This window comes from Metopolophium dirhodum, chromosome 1 (assembly GCF_019925205.1).
Source record: "Metopolophium dirhodum isolate CAU chromosome 1, ASM1992520v1, whole genome shotgun sequence".
NCBI classification, from domain to species: Eukaryota; Metazoa; Arthropoda; class Insecta; order Hemiptera; family Aphididae; genus Metopolophium; species Metopolophium dirhodum.
Genome location: NC_083560.1, coordinates 28,870,515 through 28,890,541, shown reverse-complemented (window position 1 = coordinate 28,890,541; position 20,027 = coordinate 28,870,515). Strand labels below are relative to the sequence as shown.

Here is a 20,027-nt window from a genome sequence, read left to right as displayed (position 1 = left end):
AATGTCAACTATCAGTATAGAAGTTTTTTTCAATTGATTAAAGTTGATACCTTCATTTTTCATTATCATACAAATTTTGGAATAAGATCTTGCTTAGTTTTGAACAATTCTCCAAGTTATTTTAACATTTGTCTAAGAAACTTAAATAACACCAAAATACTTATTTAATAAAATATGTTTCTTTAGTTAATAAAACAATGTGGTATATCGTTTTTGTGCATATCTAATTACTATTTATTTATTAATTTATCGTATGGCACATTTGACACAGAATATACATACAAAGTTGTAACATGGAATAAAAATAAAATAACCCAAATATAAATGATAATAAAAATAAAATATAATAAAATTAATGTTCACTAGCGTTATAATTAACAATGTGTATTGCTTATTGTCTAATTTTAATATTTTCTCTACAGTTTGATGTCTAAGGTAGACATAGAATATCTAATCAAGAGCTTGATTTGTTAATCTAAAGAAATCCTTCATTTCACCTACAAATCTAATTAAAGTTTATATGAGCGGAAAAGTGCACGGACATTTTTGTAAGAGTACACTCCGCTCTTTAAACTTAAAATAAAAAAAATATTCTACTTGAAAATAAAGAATTAAAATGCATTTTGTTATAAAAATAGTAAAAAAGGTGGGTAAGTGGATGCCGCTCTGCTGTACAGTAGGTTACAAGTGGATGATTGTAATGGATTGTGTTAAATTTGAATTCAATGTATATCATTGTATACAAAAAACCATTCTGAGCGATAAAGGTTTGTCAGTGTAGAATGTGGATATTTTATATTATACTAGTGAATAAAGTAATTTTTTATATATAACCTATTTACGTAAAGCCTTGTTTTAAATTTTCAATCCTTAGCTATAAAAGTTGAGCATTTTACACATTTTACACTAAAAAATAATTATTAAATTATAAATTTGATAAATTTTGTCAAAATTTAAACTGTAAATGCTTATAAAAAAAATTGTGCCTTTGTATTTTTAATATTTTTCAACTGGTATTGTAACAATATATCAGGAGTCTTCTATTAAATTCTCAAGCTTTTTTAACCAACAAATAAAATTTAATTGATAATTATAGAAAAAAAAATTAAAAATATTGAAAACTGACAATGTACGTAAACAGCTTAAAAAGAGTCAAATTATTTTCAAAATTTTATCGTGTATAGAAAATGCTAATATAAACATGCAGTGAAATTTTCAAGTATCTACAATCATACGTTTTTTAATTATAACAAAAAAAGAAAATCGTTACATGAGAAATCGAGTGAATATCAAACGTAAAAATATAAATTTTAATTTAACTTTCTTGTAGACATTTTTTTTTTTGATAAAGGTAGACAAACTTATGTATAATTTTGTATTACATTTTCAAATGAAAAAGTTTTATGAATTCTCAACTCAAAATAATTTGCTAATTTTCATGATTGTTCTGTATTTTGTTAAGATTTGATCTTTAAACGATTATAACTAAATACTTTGACTAAAGATTTTTAATATTTTTCAAATATCATTGTAACAATATAGTAGGAGCCTTGTATTAAATTTTCAAGCATTTTTACCCAACAAATAAAGTTTTATAGACATCCATAGAAATAAATACTAATAAAATTAGAAACTGAAAATGTTCCTAAACAGTTAAAAACAAATCAAAATATTTTTAAAATCTGATTGTGTATAGAAAATGCAAATATAAACAACCAGTGAAAATGTCATGTATATACGGTCATTTGTTTTAGAGAAACACCAAAAACCAAAAAATTCCCGTTTTTCCTTAACCTTTCTTTTGTATCAGAAAAGATACTGTTGAAGAAAATCCAACACTTTTATTGTCCTAAAAGGTGATGACGGACACAAAAAAAAAATTTTAATTATTTTAATTATAAGTACTTTGAAAATTTAAAAAAAATCTATAATAAAATAATGTATTTTATTTCTAAAAATTGAAACTATTAAGTTATATATGTGGCACTAAGTAATCATAAGTCATAACTGATGAGTTACCAGTAAATTTAAGATATAAAATTTTGAACTTAATGTCAGAAATACTTCAAATTTAAATAAAGTTAGTTAAATAATATATATTAACTAAGTAAATACATCTATGAATAAATATAGTTTTGCAATAAACTCTTAAACAATTTTAAAATTTTTTTACAAGAAAATGTATATGATGTCATGGTTTTTTTAACAAGCTTATTATTAACATCTAAAAAAGTTATCCATCAATAATAAACATGAATTATTTTATTATATTATTTCTATTTAATTATTATATCTGTAGTTAATCTGGAATAGTTAAATATTATTTAACTTAAAGTTTATCAATTATACAATAAAATAAAGAAGACAATATTATATAGTGAGCAGTCTTACACAATGTGAATGTATGTTATAGGAGTCTCATTATATTACTTCAATAACACTGTGTATTTTGAACACTTTTTGATTTTCTATTAACCTATTGTAGGTATTTTGAAGCGGGTACTCTGCATGTTGATTTCAAACAATTTTTAATACTCAATAGAATATTTTATATTTTTGGACTTTTTGTCCAACTTTTTTCAAAATTGACTTTTTGACATATTACCTTGTTATACATATATAATAGGTATGTATTGTATGTTTACAGACACTCACCCGACACATTGCGACTCGTAAGAGTATCAGGCGTACCTTTTGGGATATTTACACAACTTGTGCTGTACGTGCCAATAAAAATAAAACCAATAAGCTCTGTGTTTTACTTTCTTGATTTTTAATCAAGTAAATATGGTAATTGAAATGAAAAGTCTGAATTTTGAAAACTTCAAAAATGTGTGTTAAATAGGAAAATAATAAAAATATAATTCTGTAATTATGAGTAGGTGGGTAATTTAGCTAGCTTTAATATAAATTATTAATGAGAGAGATTTGATATCACACCCAAGCGGTACAACCACTTGAATCCATAAAAACGTCGGCGTGAAAAGCCCCAACATTTCTATTTTTTAAATTTTCTCCTAAACTATGATAGCTAGAAAGTTGGTTGATAACTCATTAAAAAGGAATTATAAAGTAGATACACAATGTGGAATTAAACATTTTTAAAAAATTATTTTTCATAAAAGAAGAGTTATTTTTTGCTAGATTTTCATTTAGTGAGGTAGATTATCGAAACTGGAGAACAGATTTTGTTGTTTGGGGTCTTGTTAGATTTACATTGGGTAGGAGAAGTGCAGTGAAGATTTTCAGAACTTTATCTCCAATCGTTAATTCACTACAAAGCTGTAAAGCTGAAAAACATCAAAATACGTTAATCAACTATTAAAGATAAAGTTCTGAAAATCTTCACTGCACTTCTCCTAACCAATGTGAATCTAACAAGACCCGAAGACAACGAAATCCTCTCTCCGGTTTCGGAGATCTATCTCTCTAAATGAAAATGAAAATGATTTTTTGTGTGGCGGTTCACACCGACATTTTTCTTGATTCAAATTGTTGGGTGTGATATCAGTTAATAAATTTCTAAAAATTAAAAATCAAGAAAATATACATGCCAAACTCTGACTTGGCAAGCGTTTTTTATTTATCTTTAGCAATTGCATTATGTTTACCCAATGTTTCCACATTCTGTGGAAACAATGAACAAATCGATGATTTGAATAGGGCCTTAATAATTATTCACGAATCCAGTTACACGGTAATGACAACACCAAACGCAATACCGATAACCAGCGCGGCTATAAACGTTCGAACAAGTTATGACGGCCGGCCAGTTTACTCTGCGTTTGAAAGAAGCATTTGAAAAAATAGAAAGTTCGTTGACTAAGGATCATATAGGCTACAGACAATGTTCAGAAATCTTAGAAAAAACAGTGACAGCAACCACAGTCATCAAGTCAACTAGTGTTGGGTTCTCTCTTGCGGCAATGATATCGGGTGTCGGTTTAGCATTTGTATACATCCGAGGATAGCTGCATCGATAACTGCTATGTTACTTATAAGATACGGTTTAGCATTTTGGCAATAGACCGGTTGTCAATATGGTACAACAAGAGATTGTACTTTATAGGCTTACAATTTTAGATACTATGTATAATATAAGACATAAGTGGTGATACCACTTAGGTACTGATCAGCAATCTATTATTTTCAAGACGCGAACGTTTTGTATTCATAGGTTATGGTTAGGTCATTTGGCTTCCATGTGCGTTCCCGAATCTATGGGGTAATATATTTTTTATCCCATAACCGAATCATTTTAAATGTAAGACAATATAAATTAATATAACTAGGTACATACAATAATTAGTTATAATTTGTGTTTAGGTAGGCAACAATAGTCAATACAATATATTATTAATATAAATTAATACACGCAAATATGGAATATTTTATAAATTAATAGGTTATTATAATTAAATTTATTCTGTATTTGTATATTAAAACTGTAAAAGCGTAAGACCATGGTCCAAACAGTATTAATGATTGTCATGGTCAAACACTTTTAGAGTTTTACCACAGAAAGATTTTTTAATAGATTAATCTTCATTTTTCACGTCATTATTCTTATTTAATTTATATAATGCCAAAAGTGTATTAATTTTGAAAATTTTGTTTGTTTTCTGTATTTGTGTAAACTGTCACTTATTTTACGTATTTCATGAAATATACGTACCTACATATATATATATTTTAAAATAATTACGTATATTAGTTGCGATGAGAGACGATTTAAAAATGAACTAAGGCTTTTTCTCAAAATATTTATAGTTTTTATAAATAAATACTATTAATTTAAGATTTTAAAAAGTACCTACCTACTTCATCAAACATACAAGAAATTATTCGAATAGAATTTGTTATATTTATATGTGGGCGTGTGGCTGAACATAACTTACAAATTTCTGTAGTCTGTAAGCTATTAAATATTGAAAATACTCTCCTATACAATTAATCATTTTTGATACTAATAGTGCTACTAACACACAAAAATAATATTATATTCAATGTTAATTCTAAATATAGTAATAACTAATAAGTATATTTGGCAAAGTGAACAGTTTTTGTACAACACTAAATTCTTTATAAAACATGTATAGTTAATAGGAGCGTATACAACTTGATAGTCAACGCATCTAATTCATAGGCAACGTTCTGCGAAGGTACCTAGTGTAACCTACCTTAGAGGAATCAAATTATATGACTTTTATTATTGAATGTCATAATAATATACTCATATTATATAATATAATAAATACTAGCTGAATTACCTGTCGTTGCCCGGAAAAAAATTCTGATCGTCACCTCCTTTTGGGTGTAAAACGCTATGGAAGCAATGTAATTGTAAGTGTAGGTAAATGATATTATATTTTAATGTATGGCCATCCGACCAGCGTTATTCATGAAATTCACAGCAGTATAATTATCATATAGACAATTTACCTGCGGTATAGATCACAGACCCCGTGTGGTTTAACTCTGAAGTATCAAAGTTATACCAGGTTTGTGGTTTTTACTAAAGTTATAATATGGTGCCGGGTAGCAATTGCTTCCTAGCTGCCTTGACCAGGCTGACACTGCAATATTACCTAATCCACATGTTTAACTTACTTGCAGACAAAACGTTGACCTTCCCTTTTGGTATTTCTGTCCAACGGTATTATAGGTACATGACGTATCGTACACGCGCGTTTTTAGTTTACATTGAAAAGTTCATAGGTATGTGACGGAAACACGACTTTTTCGGAGTGGCGCATATAAATTTAACCAGTGTACATGAAAACGTACGACGCGTCTATGCGGAACTGCCCTTAGACGACATGAGAAGAGACGCAAGGTATGTTACAAGGAACATATTTTTTTTTACAAAGACATTTTTTATTACTCGAAGGTTAAAATCCATCATAGTTTTTGTAAAACAAATTGACATTTATATATATGACAATTAAGGCGAGTATTAGCGTATCTATGAAATTGAATACAATCAAATACTTTTAGTATTTTTTTCCTCTATATGTACAATAAATCGTATAAATAAAGAAATATATCTACTCCTTTAAGCCTAAGCTTGTGATGGAGTAGAGAGTTAACGATAGTAATTTAAATAGCAACATTAGAATACAACAAAAATAAATTGGATATTAAGTATAATTGTCACAGAAGTCGTATAATATAGTAACTACCTATTCAAAACTCACAAAACTCATAAAATAATTCGCTTTGCTGGAGCGAAGTGGTGAGTTAAGCCGCCGTACCTCCACACGGTCATCAATAAGAATATATTATGGCGGTAATTGCATTTTCCACCACGTCAAACTAGCAGCTGCTGCAAAAGTGCAACTCTTATTTTCATCAGCTATTCCAGTAATCCAGTGTTCACTAAATTAGTAATTTTATGTTCCACATTACTGCATTAAGTATACGAGTTTTTGCACCCAATGCAGTGATAGCATCTTTTTATATCTGTGATAAGTACCTACTGATTTTATTAATAAAATATAATAAAAAGCCCATGAAATTGACTAGATAATAACCTTACCTTTAAATTTTGTAAGAGGTAAATCACTCTAATTTCTTAAGCTAACGGAGCTGAACGTACAATTTGATGTGTTACACTGCACTTGTAAGATGGAGGCAATAAGTATCGGCGTAATATTGTGTCGGGTAACCGCCGTCGGATGTAACTCTTGCACTCACACGCACATTTCAATATTTTGAGAAAATGAAATATATTCTTGTTTGCACAACTATAAAAACTTCTATAAGTGGTAGTAAATTAAAAATACTTCCTAAACCTGAAGTTTGATTGTAATTTCGAAAAAAACGGTTTTAAATGACCAGGTTATTATACCTTATATTCTAAGGTTCAGATGGCGATTTTGGATCATTGCAAATAAAATCAAAAACATTAATAAACACAGACTACTCATTAACTAGTGTACTGTGAGTACCATCTAGTTTAAAAAAATTGAGAAATTCGTTTTCCTACACTACCTATTATCTACAACATTAGTACGTGAGGTGGAATTGTGAAAATATGCAGCGACACCAGTGTGATTATCAAAAATTATACAACATTTAGTACATTTACGACACTTTATATACTTGAATTAAATATTTATTGCCATGGACAATCTGTTAACTGGGTGACGTGGAAGCATTCATTTTTATTCCCAAAAGCACATATTATTGTATAAAATACGTTTCACATCCACAAAGTTTATTGTTACCTATTGTGCATATTTTGCCTATACAATACGCCGGAGTGCCAGACATCACATCATTATGTTTGCGCGAAGTATACAGTACAATTTTTTTATATTATAATCATCATCAGTAATTACGACTATTTTCTGCGTACCTAATCAATAACTTAGATGTTAAATATTACATAATTTTACAATTAGATATTTTTTTACATTTTAGATTCGGAGTGGAGTGAGGAAACTAGTGGTTTCGGTTTCTATTTTTTTTATCCTGTTTATAAAATGTCTACTATTTTAAGTTTACTATTTAATAATATAATATTATTATTTAATATGAAATTAATTTATGCATATTATTTAATATTTTCAAACATTTTCATAAATATAATAAATTATAATGTATTTTTTTGACCAACTGAACTACTTGAATCAAATTCACAAGCAATTATTAAATTGTTAAATATAAAAAAGTGGTACAGTTTTAACAAAAAAAAAAAAAAAAATAAATAAATAAATAGGAACAAAGGCTAAAAAATATAAGTTATGAAATAACAAAATAATCAGAATTCAAATGTTTTTTACAAAATGTATCATTTTTATGTCGGATTTTTTAATCATTTTTATTAATTATTAATTATATTTTACTTTATACCTACCTGCTTATTTATTTTTAAATTTTTATTGTTTCAACTAAGTAGTATTGAGAAGAGTAAGAGAACTGACTACTCCTACTGATGAATGGATGCAAGTGGTAAAATTGATCAAAACTGAATTTAATATCTATAATGAAAAATAAAAGTTAAATGATAGGCCAAATATTTTTAAAATACTAACTGATAAAATAATGAAAAAACAAACCGCTTTTCCTGAAAAAATAATAAAAGCATACATTTTACTGAAACCACTAGTTTCTTCACTCCACTCCAAATCTAAAATGTAAGAAAATATCTAATTGTAAAATTATGTAATATTTAACATCTAAGGTATTGATTAGGTACACAGAAAATAGTCGTAATTACTGATGATGATTATAATATAAAAAATTGTACGCCCATTTTACAAAAAGGATTTTTAATTTTTATATGTATTAAATATTTAAATTTAAAAATAAAAGAAGTTCAATTTAATAAATTAATAAAAAGAAAAAAATTATAATACAGACATTGAAGGATATAAAAATAGTAAAAAAATGAAAAAAATAATTACTTAATTATAATATAATATATATTATATTCAGCCATGTAAGTAGACTATGAAATTATAAGTTACCCATATGCTACTTTATTATTTAACAATATTTGTGTATAAAATTCATGAACATTTTTTTATGTTTTTTTTTTTTTTTTTTAACATAATTAATCAAATATTCATGTCTTACAAAATTTTGTTATTTTTTTGTACCTACTGTAGTTTTGTATCAATTTTTTGTTTTGAATTGATTTTTCTATTCAAAACAATGTGTTAAACAAACAAATTGTTTGAGTCTTAAACAGAATATTTGAAAAAAAAAAATACAATATTCACTTGAATTTTACATTGTTTTCAACACATGTTTTATTTGTTTAAATAATTAACAAAATGCTTAAAACAAAATATGTTTTAAATTTATGTTTTAAACACGTTTGAAATAAGTTGTTTGCAACATAGGTAGTGTTTTAAACATAACAATTACCTAACAACTAACAACCTTCAGTTTTGTATACTTTTATATAATCGAGGATATAAGATAAAAAGATTTGTACTATTTTGACGTCACACACAATTCAACCAATCTCAACATATCAGCACAATAAGCGAACCTTCTATTTATATTAACCTTGCACCAGGGCAGTACCGCCAAGACAAAAGAATTTTACCATCACCGCTGCAGTGTGTGGCGAACTTTATCATTTTAATAATCACAAATCACAATAATATCACTAAAAAAAAGTTTTATTCTAAAAATGTAACCATTAAATTTTTAATTGTTATAAGATAATATTTTTTTTTTACTATAATTATTATTAGAGAAGTCATTTTTATTTTCTACCAGTTTTTACTTAAAATGTTTTATATTGTTTAAAAATATGGTTACCTATTTCACTTACTTATAATTTATAGTATTTATACTGAATTATACTCCCAGGAAGTAGCTATTTTAATTGTTATAATACTGTTAATTGTCATTATAATAAATTGTTAAAAAAATGCAATATTTTTGTTATTTAAATTTATTTATTTATGTAATTGATGGTTACGTATATGGATACTATTTATTATTTTTGCAAAGTAGTGCAACCCAGAGATCCCTTAATGTCATTTGATGTAACCAAAAATGACTTTTATGTTAGCCGGCTACTTAAAACAACCCACCAATACCTCTACTTTGGTAATTGATTAAATTATGAATAAAATGTGCTTTCTTTTAATTCAATTCACACATAGAATTACAAGATATAGAGTCTTACAATATGAAAAATTAACACAAAAAGGTTAATTTGGAACAAAGTTATTATTATTTTTATGTATCGTGTAAAATTTGGTTTTTGAGGGTTAACTCAGTTGGCTTTTCCACCGACGAATTATTTTTTTCTAAAAGTATTTTTAGTTTAAATTTTAACAAATTTACAAATAATTGTAAATTATAACTATTTGTAAAATTTCTAAAAATTAAAATATTCAATATTTATAGCTAAGGATTGAAAATGAAAGCAAGGTTTCTCATAAAAAGTCTGAAAGTATAAATAAACAGGTTTTTTTTATAGATATTAAAAGTTCAAATTTGAACGAAATTAGATATTATATTTCAACAAAGAATAATGATCTTAGTTATTTGGTTGTAATTTAAAAATATTATTCATGGGTACTTGAAACTTGTAGAGTATATTATAATCATACCTTATATTTTATACACACAATGACATTATGAACATTTCTTGATAAAAATTAATTTAACCTTCTGTCTGAATAAGGTGTGTCTAATACTAAAAAAAATTACAAAATATCATAAAATATATATTATAAGTAATATTGACTGACACACGGTTTCATATACAATGATACACTTATTATTGAATTCAAATATAATACGTCCATTAAGCTGTGTCTTAGCTGATTTAAACGCATGCGAGTTAAAACAAAATAACTTATATTTGCCGCATGCAGACAACGCATTAGCTTACTCCAGTTAGGACATTATATTACAGTGACCCACTCAACACCTTCAATACAGCAGAGGGGTACCCACTGACAACTTTTTTTTTATTGATATTTTAATATTAGTTAGATATTTTAACAAAGCATAACGATTTCAGTTATTTTGTTGTAATTTAAAAATGTATTCCTGGGTATATTATTATATATTGTAATATTATACAGACAATGTAATTTTTAAATGCAATGTTTTTGTTAAAAATTAATTCAACTTACTGTATTACTAATAGTAAAATAAATTACTTTATTAGTATTAAATTCATAAAATTCATAAAATTATTGAAATATTAATATAGTCTGACAGGTTTGGTTAGGCCGTCATCACTCAGAATCGATTTTCGTATGGATTGATTTATCATTCAATTTAAATTGAACACGTATATTACAGTGGCCACTTGTCTTGTCTACCTTTTTAAACATAGTTATCAGCATTAAAAAAGAAAGAAAATAATAAAAATAGTGTGTTATATTTTAATAAAAAAAAATGATTTAAGATTACAGCTAGGTGCTTACATAAATAGTATATAATATAATTTATAATTTTAATGTTTAAATAACCTATTTTCATTTTTGTGTTCATCTTACATACTAAAACTATTTAAAATACAATATTTTGTAAAATCAGTCAGCAAATAATTATTATCCAAAAGAAAGTTTTACAATATCATTTACAATTTATTATTTTAAAACTTAAAACTTAAAAATAAATAAATAAATATAAGTTTTAATTTTCATGCACTTCCAAATTAAACAAAAAAAAACCCCGGCTTAAATGGGAAAGATGAAATCATTTTAAATTGCCTTCGAATTGGGCATACTTTTGCAACACACAACCACCTCATGGCTAGAAAAGCCCTCCCATATGCGAATCATGTGGTGTGGGGTTCACTGTCAAACACATAATTATTGACTGTTCCAAGTACTCAGACTCAAGATCCAAACACCACATACCACAACAATTAAGTGAAGGCCTTCAGCCTGATCTCCAATAAAACATCAACATAATCAACTTCCTAAAAGAAATCAAATTATATAATCTAATTTAATCCGTAACGACCAAAACCAAAATGTAAATCATAAAAAATAAAAAAATGTAATTCAATAACTAATGGCCGATGTTTTTATGTTCAATAAAAAAAAAAAAAAAATTATAATAATATAATATTTTAATATTATATTATAGACAACTTCAAAAAAGATTCAAGATTAAAAACTACAAATATTATATATAAAATTGTGATTATTAATATTTTAATGTTTGAACTTTGAATTTAAATCTATTTATTTTCTTCTTGGGTAGGTACATAATAATTTTTAAAGTATGTATAATCAGTAAGTAATTAAATACAAGTAAAATAATTGTTATGCAATAGAAAGTTTATTATTTTTTTTTTTTTTATTGAACTTAAGCCCGGCGACTAAGATCATTATCTGTTGTGGAGGTTATGAACTGTGGTAGGGGTAAGGTTGGTACGGTAGGTTGTTTTTTTTATGGTTGTTACGGTAGGTAAAAAACACGTGTATGTGTGGAAAGGTTTTTAATTACTATGAACCCGGATGGTCACCCATACAGGAGTTAGTAGCTATGGCCGTTACTTACTTCCAGTCGCATTCCGCGACTGGTAGCAGCCAACGTGCCACGCCAAGCCACAATAGAAAGTTTAACAATATTATTTGCAATTTATTATTCAATATTTCATTATTCGATTTTTTTTTTTAAACATTTATTATTTTTGAAATAATGAGTGTTCAATGATAATAGAATCACCTGGTATATACTTACATAAATACATTTTTTATGGAATGACCAATGAGGTTAGGTCGTAAGAGAACTGGAAGTTTTGTTTTCTTAGTCGATAGGTTTCACTGCAGTTGCTGTACTTTACTTTACATATTAGTGATGATAAAACTTCACTTCTTTAGTTTACCTATTGAGGAAAATAAAACATTACTTATTACAAAATGTTTTATTTTTAATAGCAATTTGAGAATTAAATATTACATTTAGGTAGTTGGATGTTGTAGAATTAAACTTGTAAATGTTTGTTTATCATCTGGCAAGGAAGGAGTACCACTGGTCACTGTATTGTAATGGCTTTGTGTATGTTAATAAATGGTTTTGAAATTCAGATACCTACACAATTAGTTGATATATTATTAAATTTCTTGATTTAAATACTGAATTACATAGAAGTAATAATTTTGTAGTTTTGATGTTGTTAAATGTACTTACATTATCGTATATAAATGTACATTGGAATTTCTTATTATTAGAAGATTTGATTTCATCTTTGGATACAAACTTATATTTAATCTTTTCATTATCAGTGTCAGACTCAATATCATAGACTTTTTCACCATCCAATAACATTTCACAATCTGATCTGAAATGTAGAAAAACATTTTTAAAAATAAACACAAACATTTTAAAATGTGACTAATCATTATGCTCAAATAATATGATATAAAATATTATTTAAAATGTAAAATAATTTAATTATAAGACAACATTTTATATTCTAACAAAATTAGCTTAAATATTAAATTATAAAATTAGCTCGTAAAATTAATTAACCTACATACACTATATTAATAATGGTAAATAAATTAATTGAATTGCAATGATATTACAAAATGTATTTTACAAACACTAGTCATTATAGTCAAATAATATATTATTATATATTGTTATTGTTTTATTTTTGTATCATAGCTTTCAACACAAATTAAATGTTCAACTCAGGGGCATAAAGGAGAAGGGAGATTTCGGTCCAGGAGAAAACAAAGCTTTTAGTACTACTAGAAGAAAATCAATTCACAAAATCTGTGTAGGTAAATCTTTTTTTTTCTATAATTTCAATTTTATAAGTGAATATTAGATCTAAATTTTAGAGTTGTGTAACTAATATTTGCAATATCATCTTTAATAAAGAAAATGATAATAGTTAAAAAAAAATAATTGCAAATGCTATCAATAGAAAAACTTCATCTCTTCATAAACGTATTGAAAGTATGAACAATGTTGTTTTATGTAATGTGTCAGAAATGAATAGTACAATAATAAAATGTATTGAAAACTGTAACTATACGTCTAGTGATTTCTTAAATTACAATAGTATAATTCTGAATGCCATATGTAAACACATTAAAGTAGCTGCAAATCATGTCAAACGTACTAAAGTGTATAGGAAATTTAAAAAACACTATGATGTGTCTTTGTGTAATCCATCCGATAACACAAACAATATGAATTCAAATAGTGTTTATTTTAATGAAAATTCTAGTATTGAAAATTGCATTTCATATTCTGATCACACAGAGCCTGAACTTGTGCATAAAGACCATGTTTCACTTGAATACACAAGTGTATCGCCCCAAAGTGATTGCAGTTGGATGATAAGAAATCCACTAATACCTTGTAGTACTCCAATTCTACCAGAAAGCATAAGGGTTGAATCTGATTTTGTTACACCAAGTAAATTGGAATGCAGAAAAAATGTTGGACTTGTGTCAAGTCCCCTTAAAAATGCCTATTTTAAGAAAACCCCAGTTAAGGCTGGTGTTGTGCTGCCTTTGGAAACAAAAAATTGTTTTCCAAAACAATACGATAGCAATGAATGTCCGTTTTTTGAAGGAATTTTAACATTTTCATGTGAAGAGTGGTCTTATGTTATATATACATATTAACGGTAAAAAACTTTTGGAAAAGACTAAATATCCTATTATGTTTAGAAAGCGCATAAGAACTGTGAACAATACATGCGTTGTTAATGCAAAAAGGGTTAGATATTTTAAAAATCATTGCAATGAGTACATGTATTGTAGCCATGAGGGGTGTAAACTTTTTAGAATTTAAGTCCAGCATCAAAACGGAAAGTTTGTGGTGAAAGTATATAGTTCTGGTTTAAATTGCCATCACAATCCAGATGACAATGGTCTCATAAACCACGTAAAAGGATTTCAGCGAGACTTAAACATAGAAGCGCTAAAAAAGACTAAAGCGTTTTCTTTCAGGTCGGACGCTGTTGACATGGCATCACCCACTTAGTTGAATTGTGGTAATTTGCAAGGCATCAAATCAGATGACGTCGTCAGAAAAATCAGATCAGAGGCCTTAAGTGCTGATGATTATGATAAAGATGATTTTCATGACATTGTATTGATGTGTAATGACACAGAAAACAACTTTGTAAAACATGTCGGCACACCGTCTGTTCACTGTTATAGTAGTGAGCAGTTGGGCAAACTAAAAAATCCGATTAAAAACCAAAAACCAGTAACTGGGTATTTGGATGCAATTGGTACAGTGGTCAGGAAAATTGACAAGAACAGCAAAAGGGTTCTGTACTATGTTCTAGTTGTTAATGTCCCATTACCTAGAAACTCAAGTGTCACATGTCCCGTTGTTGAAATGATTAGTTCAGCCCACGACATTGTTGCGATTTCACAATGGCTGAACGCTTTTAAAGCATTCGTTTTGAAACACAAACTGACTTGGCTAGTATTCACAAATATAGTGACACTTTTCAGTTATGCCCAAATGAATGCCTTGTGTATAGGATGGAATGGTTTTACTTCCATATTCGACTACCTTAACTGGTGTTACAGAGTATTGGTTGAAAGCCACGACGAATCTAATGTCACCATCATAAATATATGTGCAAATCATTACACCAAAATTATAGTAAACCATGTCTACACATATTTTCAATCTGAGAAAAACCATCGTAAGACTGTAGAAAAAACCAAAAGAAATCATGTTATTGATTGGATATGTATACTTTTTAACACAACCAGTTTGACAGATGTTGAACAATGGTTCAAAATATATTCAGTAATACTGTTGTCACCTTATGGTACAGCAAACACAAAAAATGCCATTAGTACAATGAAAGCCAAGTGTAATGATAAAAACCAATTCCCAAATGAATCGAACAACAAAGGTGAGGATCACTCGGAGGAAATAAATAAATTTCTATGCGAATCCAACACGAGTAATTCCATGATGTTCTCTAGATTTCGGTCAATCAAAGAACAGGTTAAATCTGAAGTCTTAAATTGGTCTGTAAATATTGAAAATATAAGCATTAATGAATATTATGATGAATCATATTTACACGAGTTTATAGTTAAGTGTGTACCTTTCTTAGCACTGTGGACACCTATTATGAATAATAAAGTTAACAATGGCATTGAAATCCGCCAGAGTAATGCTACTGTTCAATCTTGGTTTATAACAGTCAAACAAGACATACTAGAAGGCGACCGTAGGTTTAAATGCGGCCGGTTTTTAAAACTTATGAGACAGCGTGTGACAAATGTACACAAACAAATGAAGTACAATATTAGAAAAGGAAATTGCACTCGTGCGCTTGATTTTGACAGCAAGTCTAAACAGAGTACAACTAAAGAAAATGAAAAAAGAAACATTTCAGAATTGTCTAGCCTTAACTTTTAGACGAAACAGAAAGTTGGGGAAAAAAAAAACAACACAAACATCTCCAACACACCAAATTCTGTCCTTTCAAAGCACTGTCGTTAAAAATCCTTAAGTCTTCGACCATCACGGCAGATAATAATAACATTTCGCCCAAAGTGGTTGATGGTATCAAAAGCGTTGTGGTTATAGAATGTGACAATGAAACTAGGTTCACTGTTGATGAGCCAATTAACAACGACATGGTTATACATGATTTGAGTAAGCCATTAGACGATATTTTTTTAATGAAATCGGTTTCAACGATCAGTGCAATCTATATATTTACACAAAAATATGCTACCTAAAGATTTGACATACTACAAACGAATGGCAGAGAATAATAATTATATAGTTGGAACTTATAGTTACATATTTGATAAAGAACGAAATTGTGACATCTTGACCGACATGTACTTCTAAGATTTTGATACATTGTCTGGGGAAGAATGGTTGTATAACTTTGTTGTAGATATCTGTTTGATGTCATATGCTAAAAAGCTGGATTTACAAAACACACACATTTTATCAGTTTACCGTGCGAGATTTCTGTTGGAAAAAAGAGAAATTGGTGAAGTGCATAACAAAATTACTTTTACTCAGGACAGTACGGTTATTCTACCATGGTTACTTAATACTCGTCACTTTATAGTAGTTATTATAAATTTCAAAACCAAAGAGTGTTACATCATAGATCCATTTAATCCATATGACACTGAACGATTAGCAATAGCTCGTTTCAAACAGGTATGTAAAATGTTGAAATCAGATGTAATGTACGGTAACGACAGACAACAATGTCCACCGTTATCACATATTCTATGCCCTTTAAAAAACGTTCCACAACAAAAAGATTCATTTAATTGTGGAATTTATTTAATATACTACGCATTTAAAATCATGGACAGTTCTGAGTTCAGTTTAGACTTAAACCCTCAAACGTACAGAGAATATTTAAAAAATTATCTCTTAAAAAATTCTGAAGACATGACAAACATATGCTTATACTTTAGCCGACATTCAAATAAGCACCAAAGTCTTCCCGAAGATGACTGTGTAGAATGGGTGTCATGTTTTGTGTGTTGCCGCTGGATAGCGATAAATTACATCCTTAAAAAAGACAGAATTGATAATTATGAAATCAATGATTTCTACTGTTTTTTTTGTCAGAAATGATGAAATGAAAATATATAGAAATTATTAGACTATAGAGTAAAGCACGCTACAAATTGCATATCAAAATTATAATTAAACTATTTGAGTTACTTTTTTATGGACATTTTCATTACATCTTAATTATTGAGAAGTTAAAAACATTACCCAAGTCACAGTAAGATAAATAATAGATAATGACAAATGTATGGTACAGTATGTCTCAATAAGTTATATAAGTAGGTATGTGTAAATTACTTTACACAGAAAGGTTAGGTAACAAAAGATAAGTTAAACTTAGTGGTAACAGTAATTTCATCAAAATCATCTGACATAGTTTAAAAACACAATTTGTAACCACACCAGTAATGCATTAAATATATTATCTGGCTTTTAATTCAATTTATTCATGCATAACTGACAGTTCGCAGTCTGGTTCAAAGTGGGACGGCATTTAGTGTTTTACTTAGTAATCGATTATAACAAATGTCTGATGTGAGTAAAATAAAAACACTTAAGAAATTATGAAATATTCAAACAATTTCTATAAAAAGAAGTTATTTGTATGTAATAATATATTTAAAACAACAGGTAATGCACCTATCTAATAAGATTATTATCACAAATTTTAGATAACTTTATAAGATATTTCTTGCATGCTAAGAAAATGTTCTACACAACACATAGGTACCAAGTGTAGTATTATAATATGTAAAAAAAAATTTACACGGTTTTGTCAAAATGCTATTGAGATTGTTTCTAGGAATTAATGAAAAAATATATATATACAGAGTAAATTAAGAAATAACCACAAAAAGATGCCAGATTTAATTAATTTTATTAGCTGTTTCAAACTAGTCTTGTTACAGTAATTTGTAAAATAAGTTAATTCCAACACTCATTTACATAGGTATGCAAATCACTAGACATAATTTTAAAACACAATTTGTAACCACACCAGTCATGCTTTTATTTAATTTATTCATGCATAACTGGCAGTCCGCAGTCTGATATTTCAAGTGGGACGGCAATAAGTGTTTTGATTTGTTTGATTTATATTGAATGTTTAAAAATATACTCACTATACGTTTCAACAACGATCAATCCAATATAAAAGGTACAATCAATATGGTAATCATAATTGTTGACATCTCCAAAATACATTTTTGATGAAGTTACATTTCTGAAATAAAAATGTGATTAGAACAATTTGTGGAAATGTATTAAATAGATAATCCTAATCAGTAATTGAAAAGATAAATTTAGTTACCTTAGGTATCTGTCTATTAAGACATAAAGTCAGTCTTGTAAAGAATACTTTAATTTTGTATTCTGAATACATATTCGAATAAATGAGAATTAAGGTATTCAGAATACGTATTCGAATACTTTTTTTCACTACTAGTTTTTGTCAGTTTTTGAATGGTTGGTAACATTTATTAATTAATAATTAAAAATACATTGTAATCATAAGTTGTACATAAATTCTGACCACATATGATACGGCCGATACGGACCATACGGAATACAACACGTTGGTGTTCATAAAAATAATCATATCATGGGCCAATATTATATTTTATTCAAAGAATAAAATTAATGTTCATGATTTATAATATTTCTTGTTACATATTTAAAACTATTTTTCTGGATTGGAAAAAGTATTTTTTTAATGAATAAAAAATACAAATGAAAGTATTCAGAATACTTTATAAAAAAAGTATTTAGAATAGTATTTGAATACAAAAAAAGTATTCAAATGCTTTTATTCAAATACTTTACAAGACTGCCTAAAGTTATAGTTTTTCCCCATCAGTATAATATAGATTTAATTGATTCGTATTCAAATTGAATTAAAGCACTAGGTACATATTGCATATCATGATGAACTAAAATAACGAAAGTTACTTTTTTTCCAAAAGTATTACTAATAATACTAAAAGTATTAATTATTAAGAAGTTCAAAACATAAATACCTAGATTGACTAAAAAAATATTAATTACTCCTTAGAATTTTCCTGACTGTGGAGTCTTTTGTTTTGGCCAGTGTCCCCTGCGATAATTTTACACAATGTCAAGATAACACTAATCAAATAAAATAAATCAAACGATTTTAAACTAGCACATACAATTTCCGTAGAGGATACCTACTGCTCAAATCAATGACGTACTGTTAGCTGATAGTTTATTTCCAAATACATCTTCAAAAGCCATAATGCTGTGTGGAAACAATAATATAAATGCTTATAACTGAAAAGAAATAAAATTAATACACTATTAATTATTATAATATCTATACTTACTAATTTAAACTGTATATGATTCAGACACAATAGGTTTATTTAATGACTGATTCGTGTTGATGAATACCAATCAGAAGTTTGATAAGAATTACCTCAAGTTGTTGCTTACAAATAGCAGTTGTTATATATATTTATTTTGAATATATATTCATTGATTCGCTATGTTGTTCAGGCCCAGAATGCAGACTAAAAAATAAAATAACTTTTATAAAAATATAGTTAAAAGTTGAGATACTGTTGTTTATCATAACCTACCAATAATACATTATTGTAATATTGTAACACTACACGACTTCTGTGTTTTACATTATAAGAATTTAAAAGTGATTGTTGTAGGTAGTGTAATATACTCGGGAGCTTGGTACCTACTATCGTAGTACTGATAGTAGATAAGTGGCTGCCAAGATATTATAGATGCAGGTCGCAGACACTTTATTTGATGTTGAAGTCGTGGTTGATAATAAATAAAAGACAGTTGTTGTTTATTGTGAATTTTATTATATTGTTGATAATTTTTTAAGTCCAAAATAATGCTCGTACAGAGTGGCGTGAAGGTGCTTGCACTAATGGGTGGTAGTACACGTCTGAAAACAGGCCGATTCGGGCTCCCTTTTATATTAAGTTCCCCGTACCCCTTGCCTATAGATACTGTATCTCGGCTCACGGATGTGATTGGTGTGAACATCGTTCCAGCCCACG

The 20,027-nt window shown here is 27.7% G+C and overlaps 1 long non-coding RNA gene and 2 pseudogenes across 1 annotated transcript; 1 reads left to right on the top strand and 2 right to left on the bottom strand.

Annotated features, from left to right (window-relative positions):
• Window positions 1–3,550: 3,550 nt before the first annotated feature.
• LOC132935615 (uncharacterized) lies at window positions 3,551–4,069 on the top strand (annotated as a pseudogene).
• Window positions 4,070–11,271: 7,202 nt separating this feature from the next.
• Window positions 11,272–18,205, bottom strand: LOC132933981 (uncharacterized). The gene is made up of 5 exons (XR_009662967.1): window positions 18,108–18,205; window positions 12,631–12,781; window positions 12,400–12,531; window positions 12,181–12,325; window positions 11,272–11,410 (listed from the first exon to the last, which is right to left on the bottom strand). It is a non-coding gene; the product is annotated as an uncharacterized LOC132933981 (long non-coding RNA).
• LOC132935897 (uncharacterized) lies at window positions 15,348–16,078 on the bottom strand (annotated as a pseudogene).
• Window positions 18,206–20,027: the final 1,822 nt, after the last annotated feature.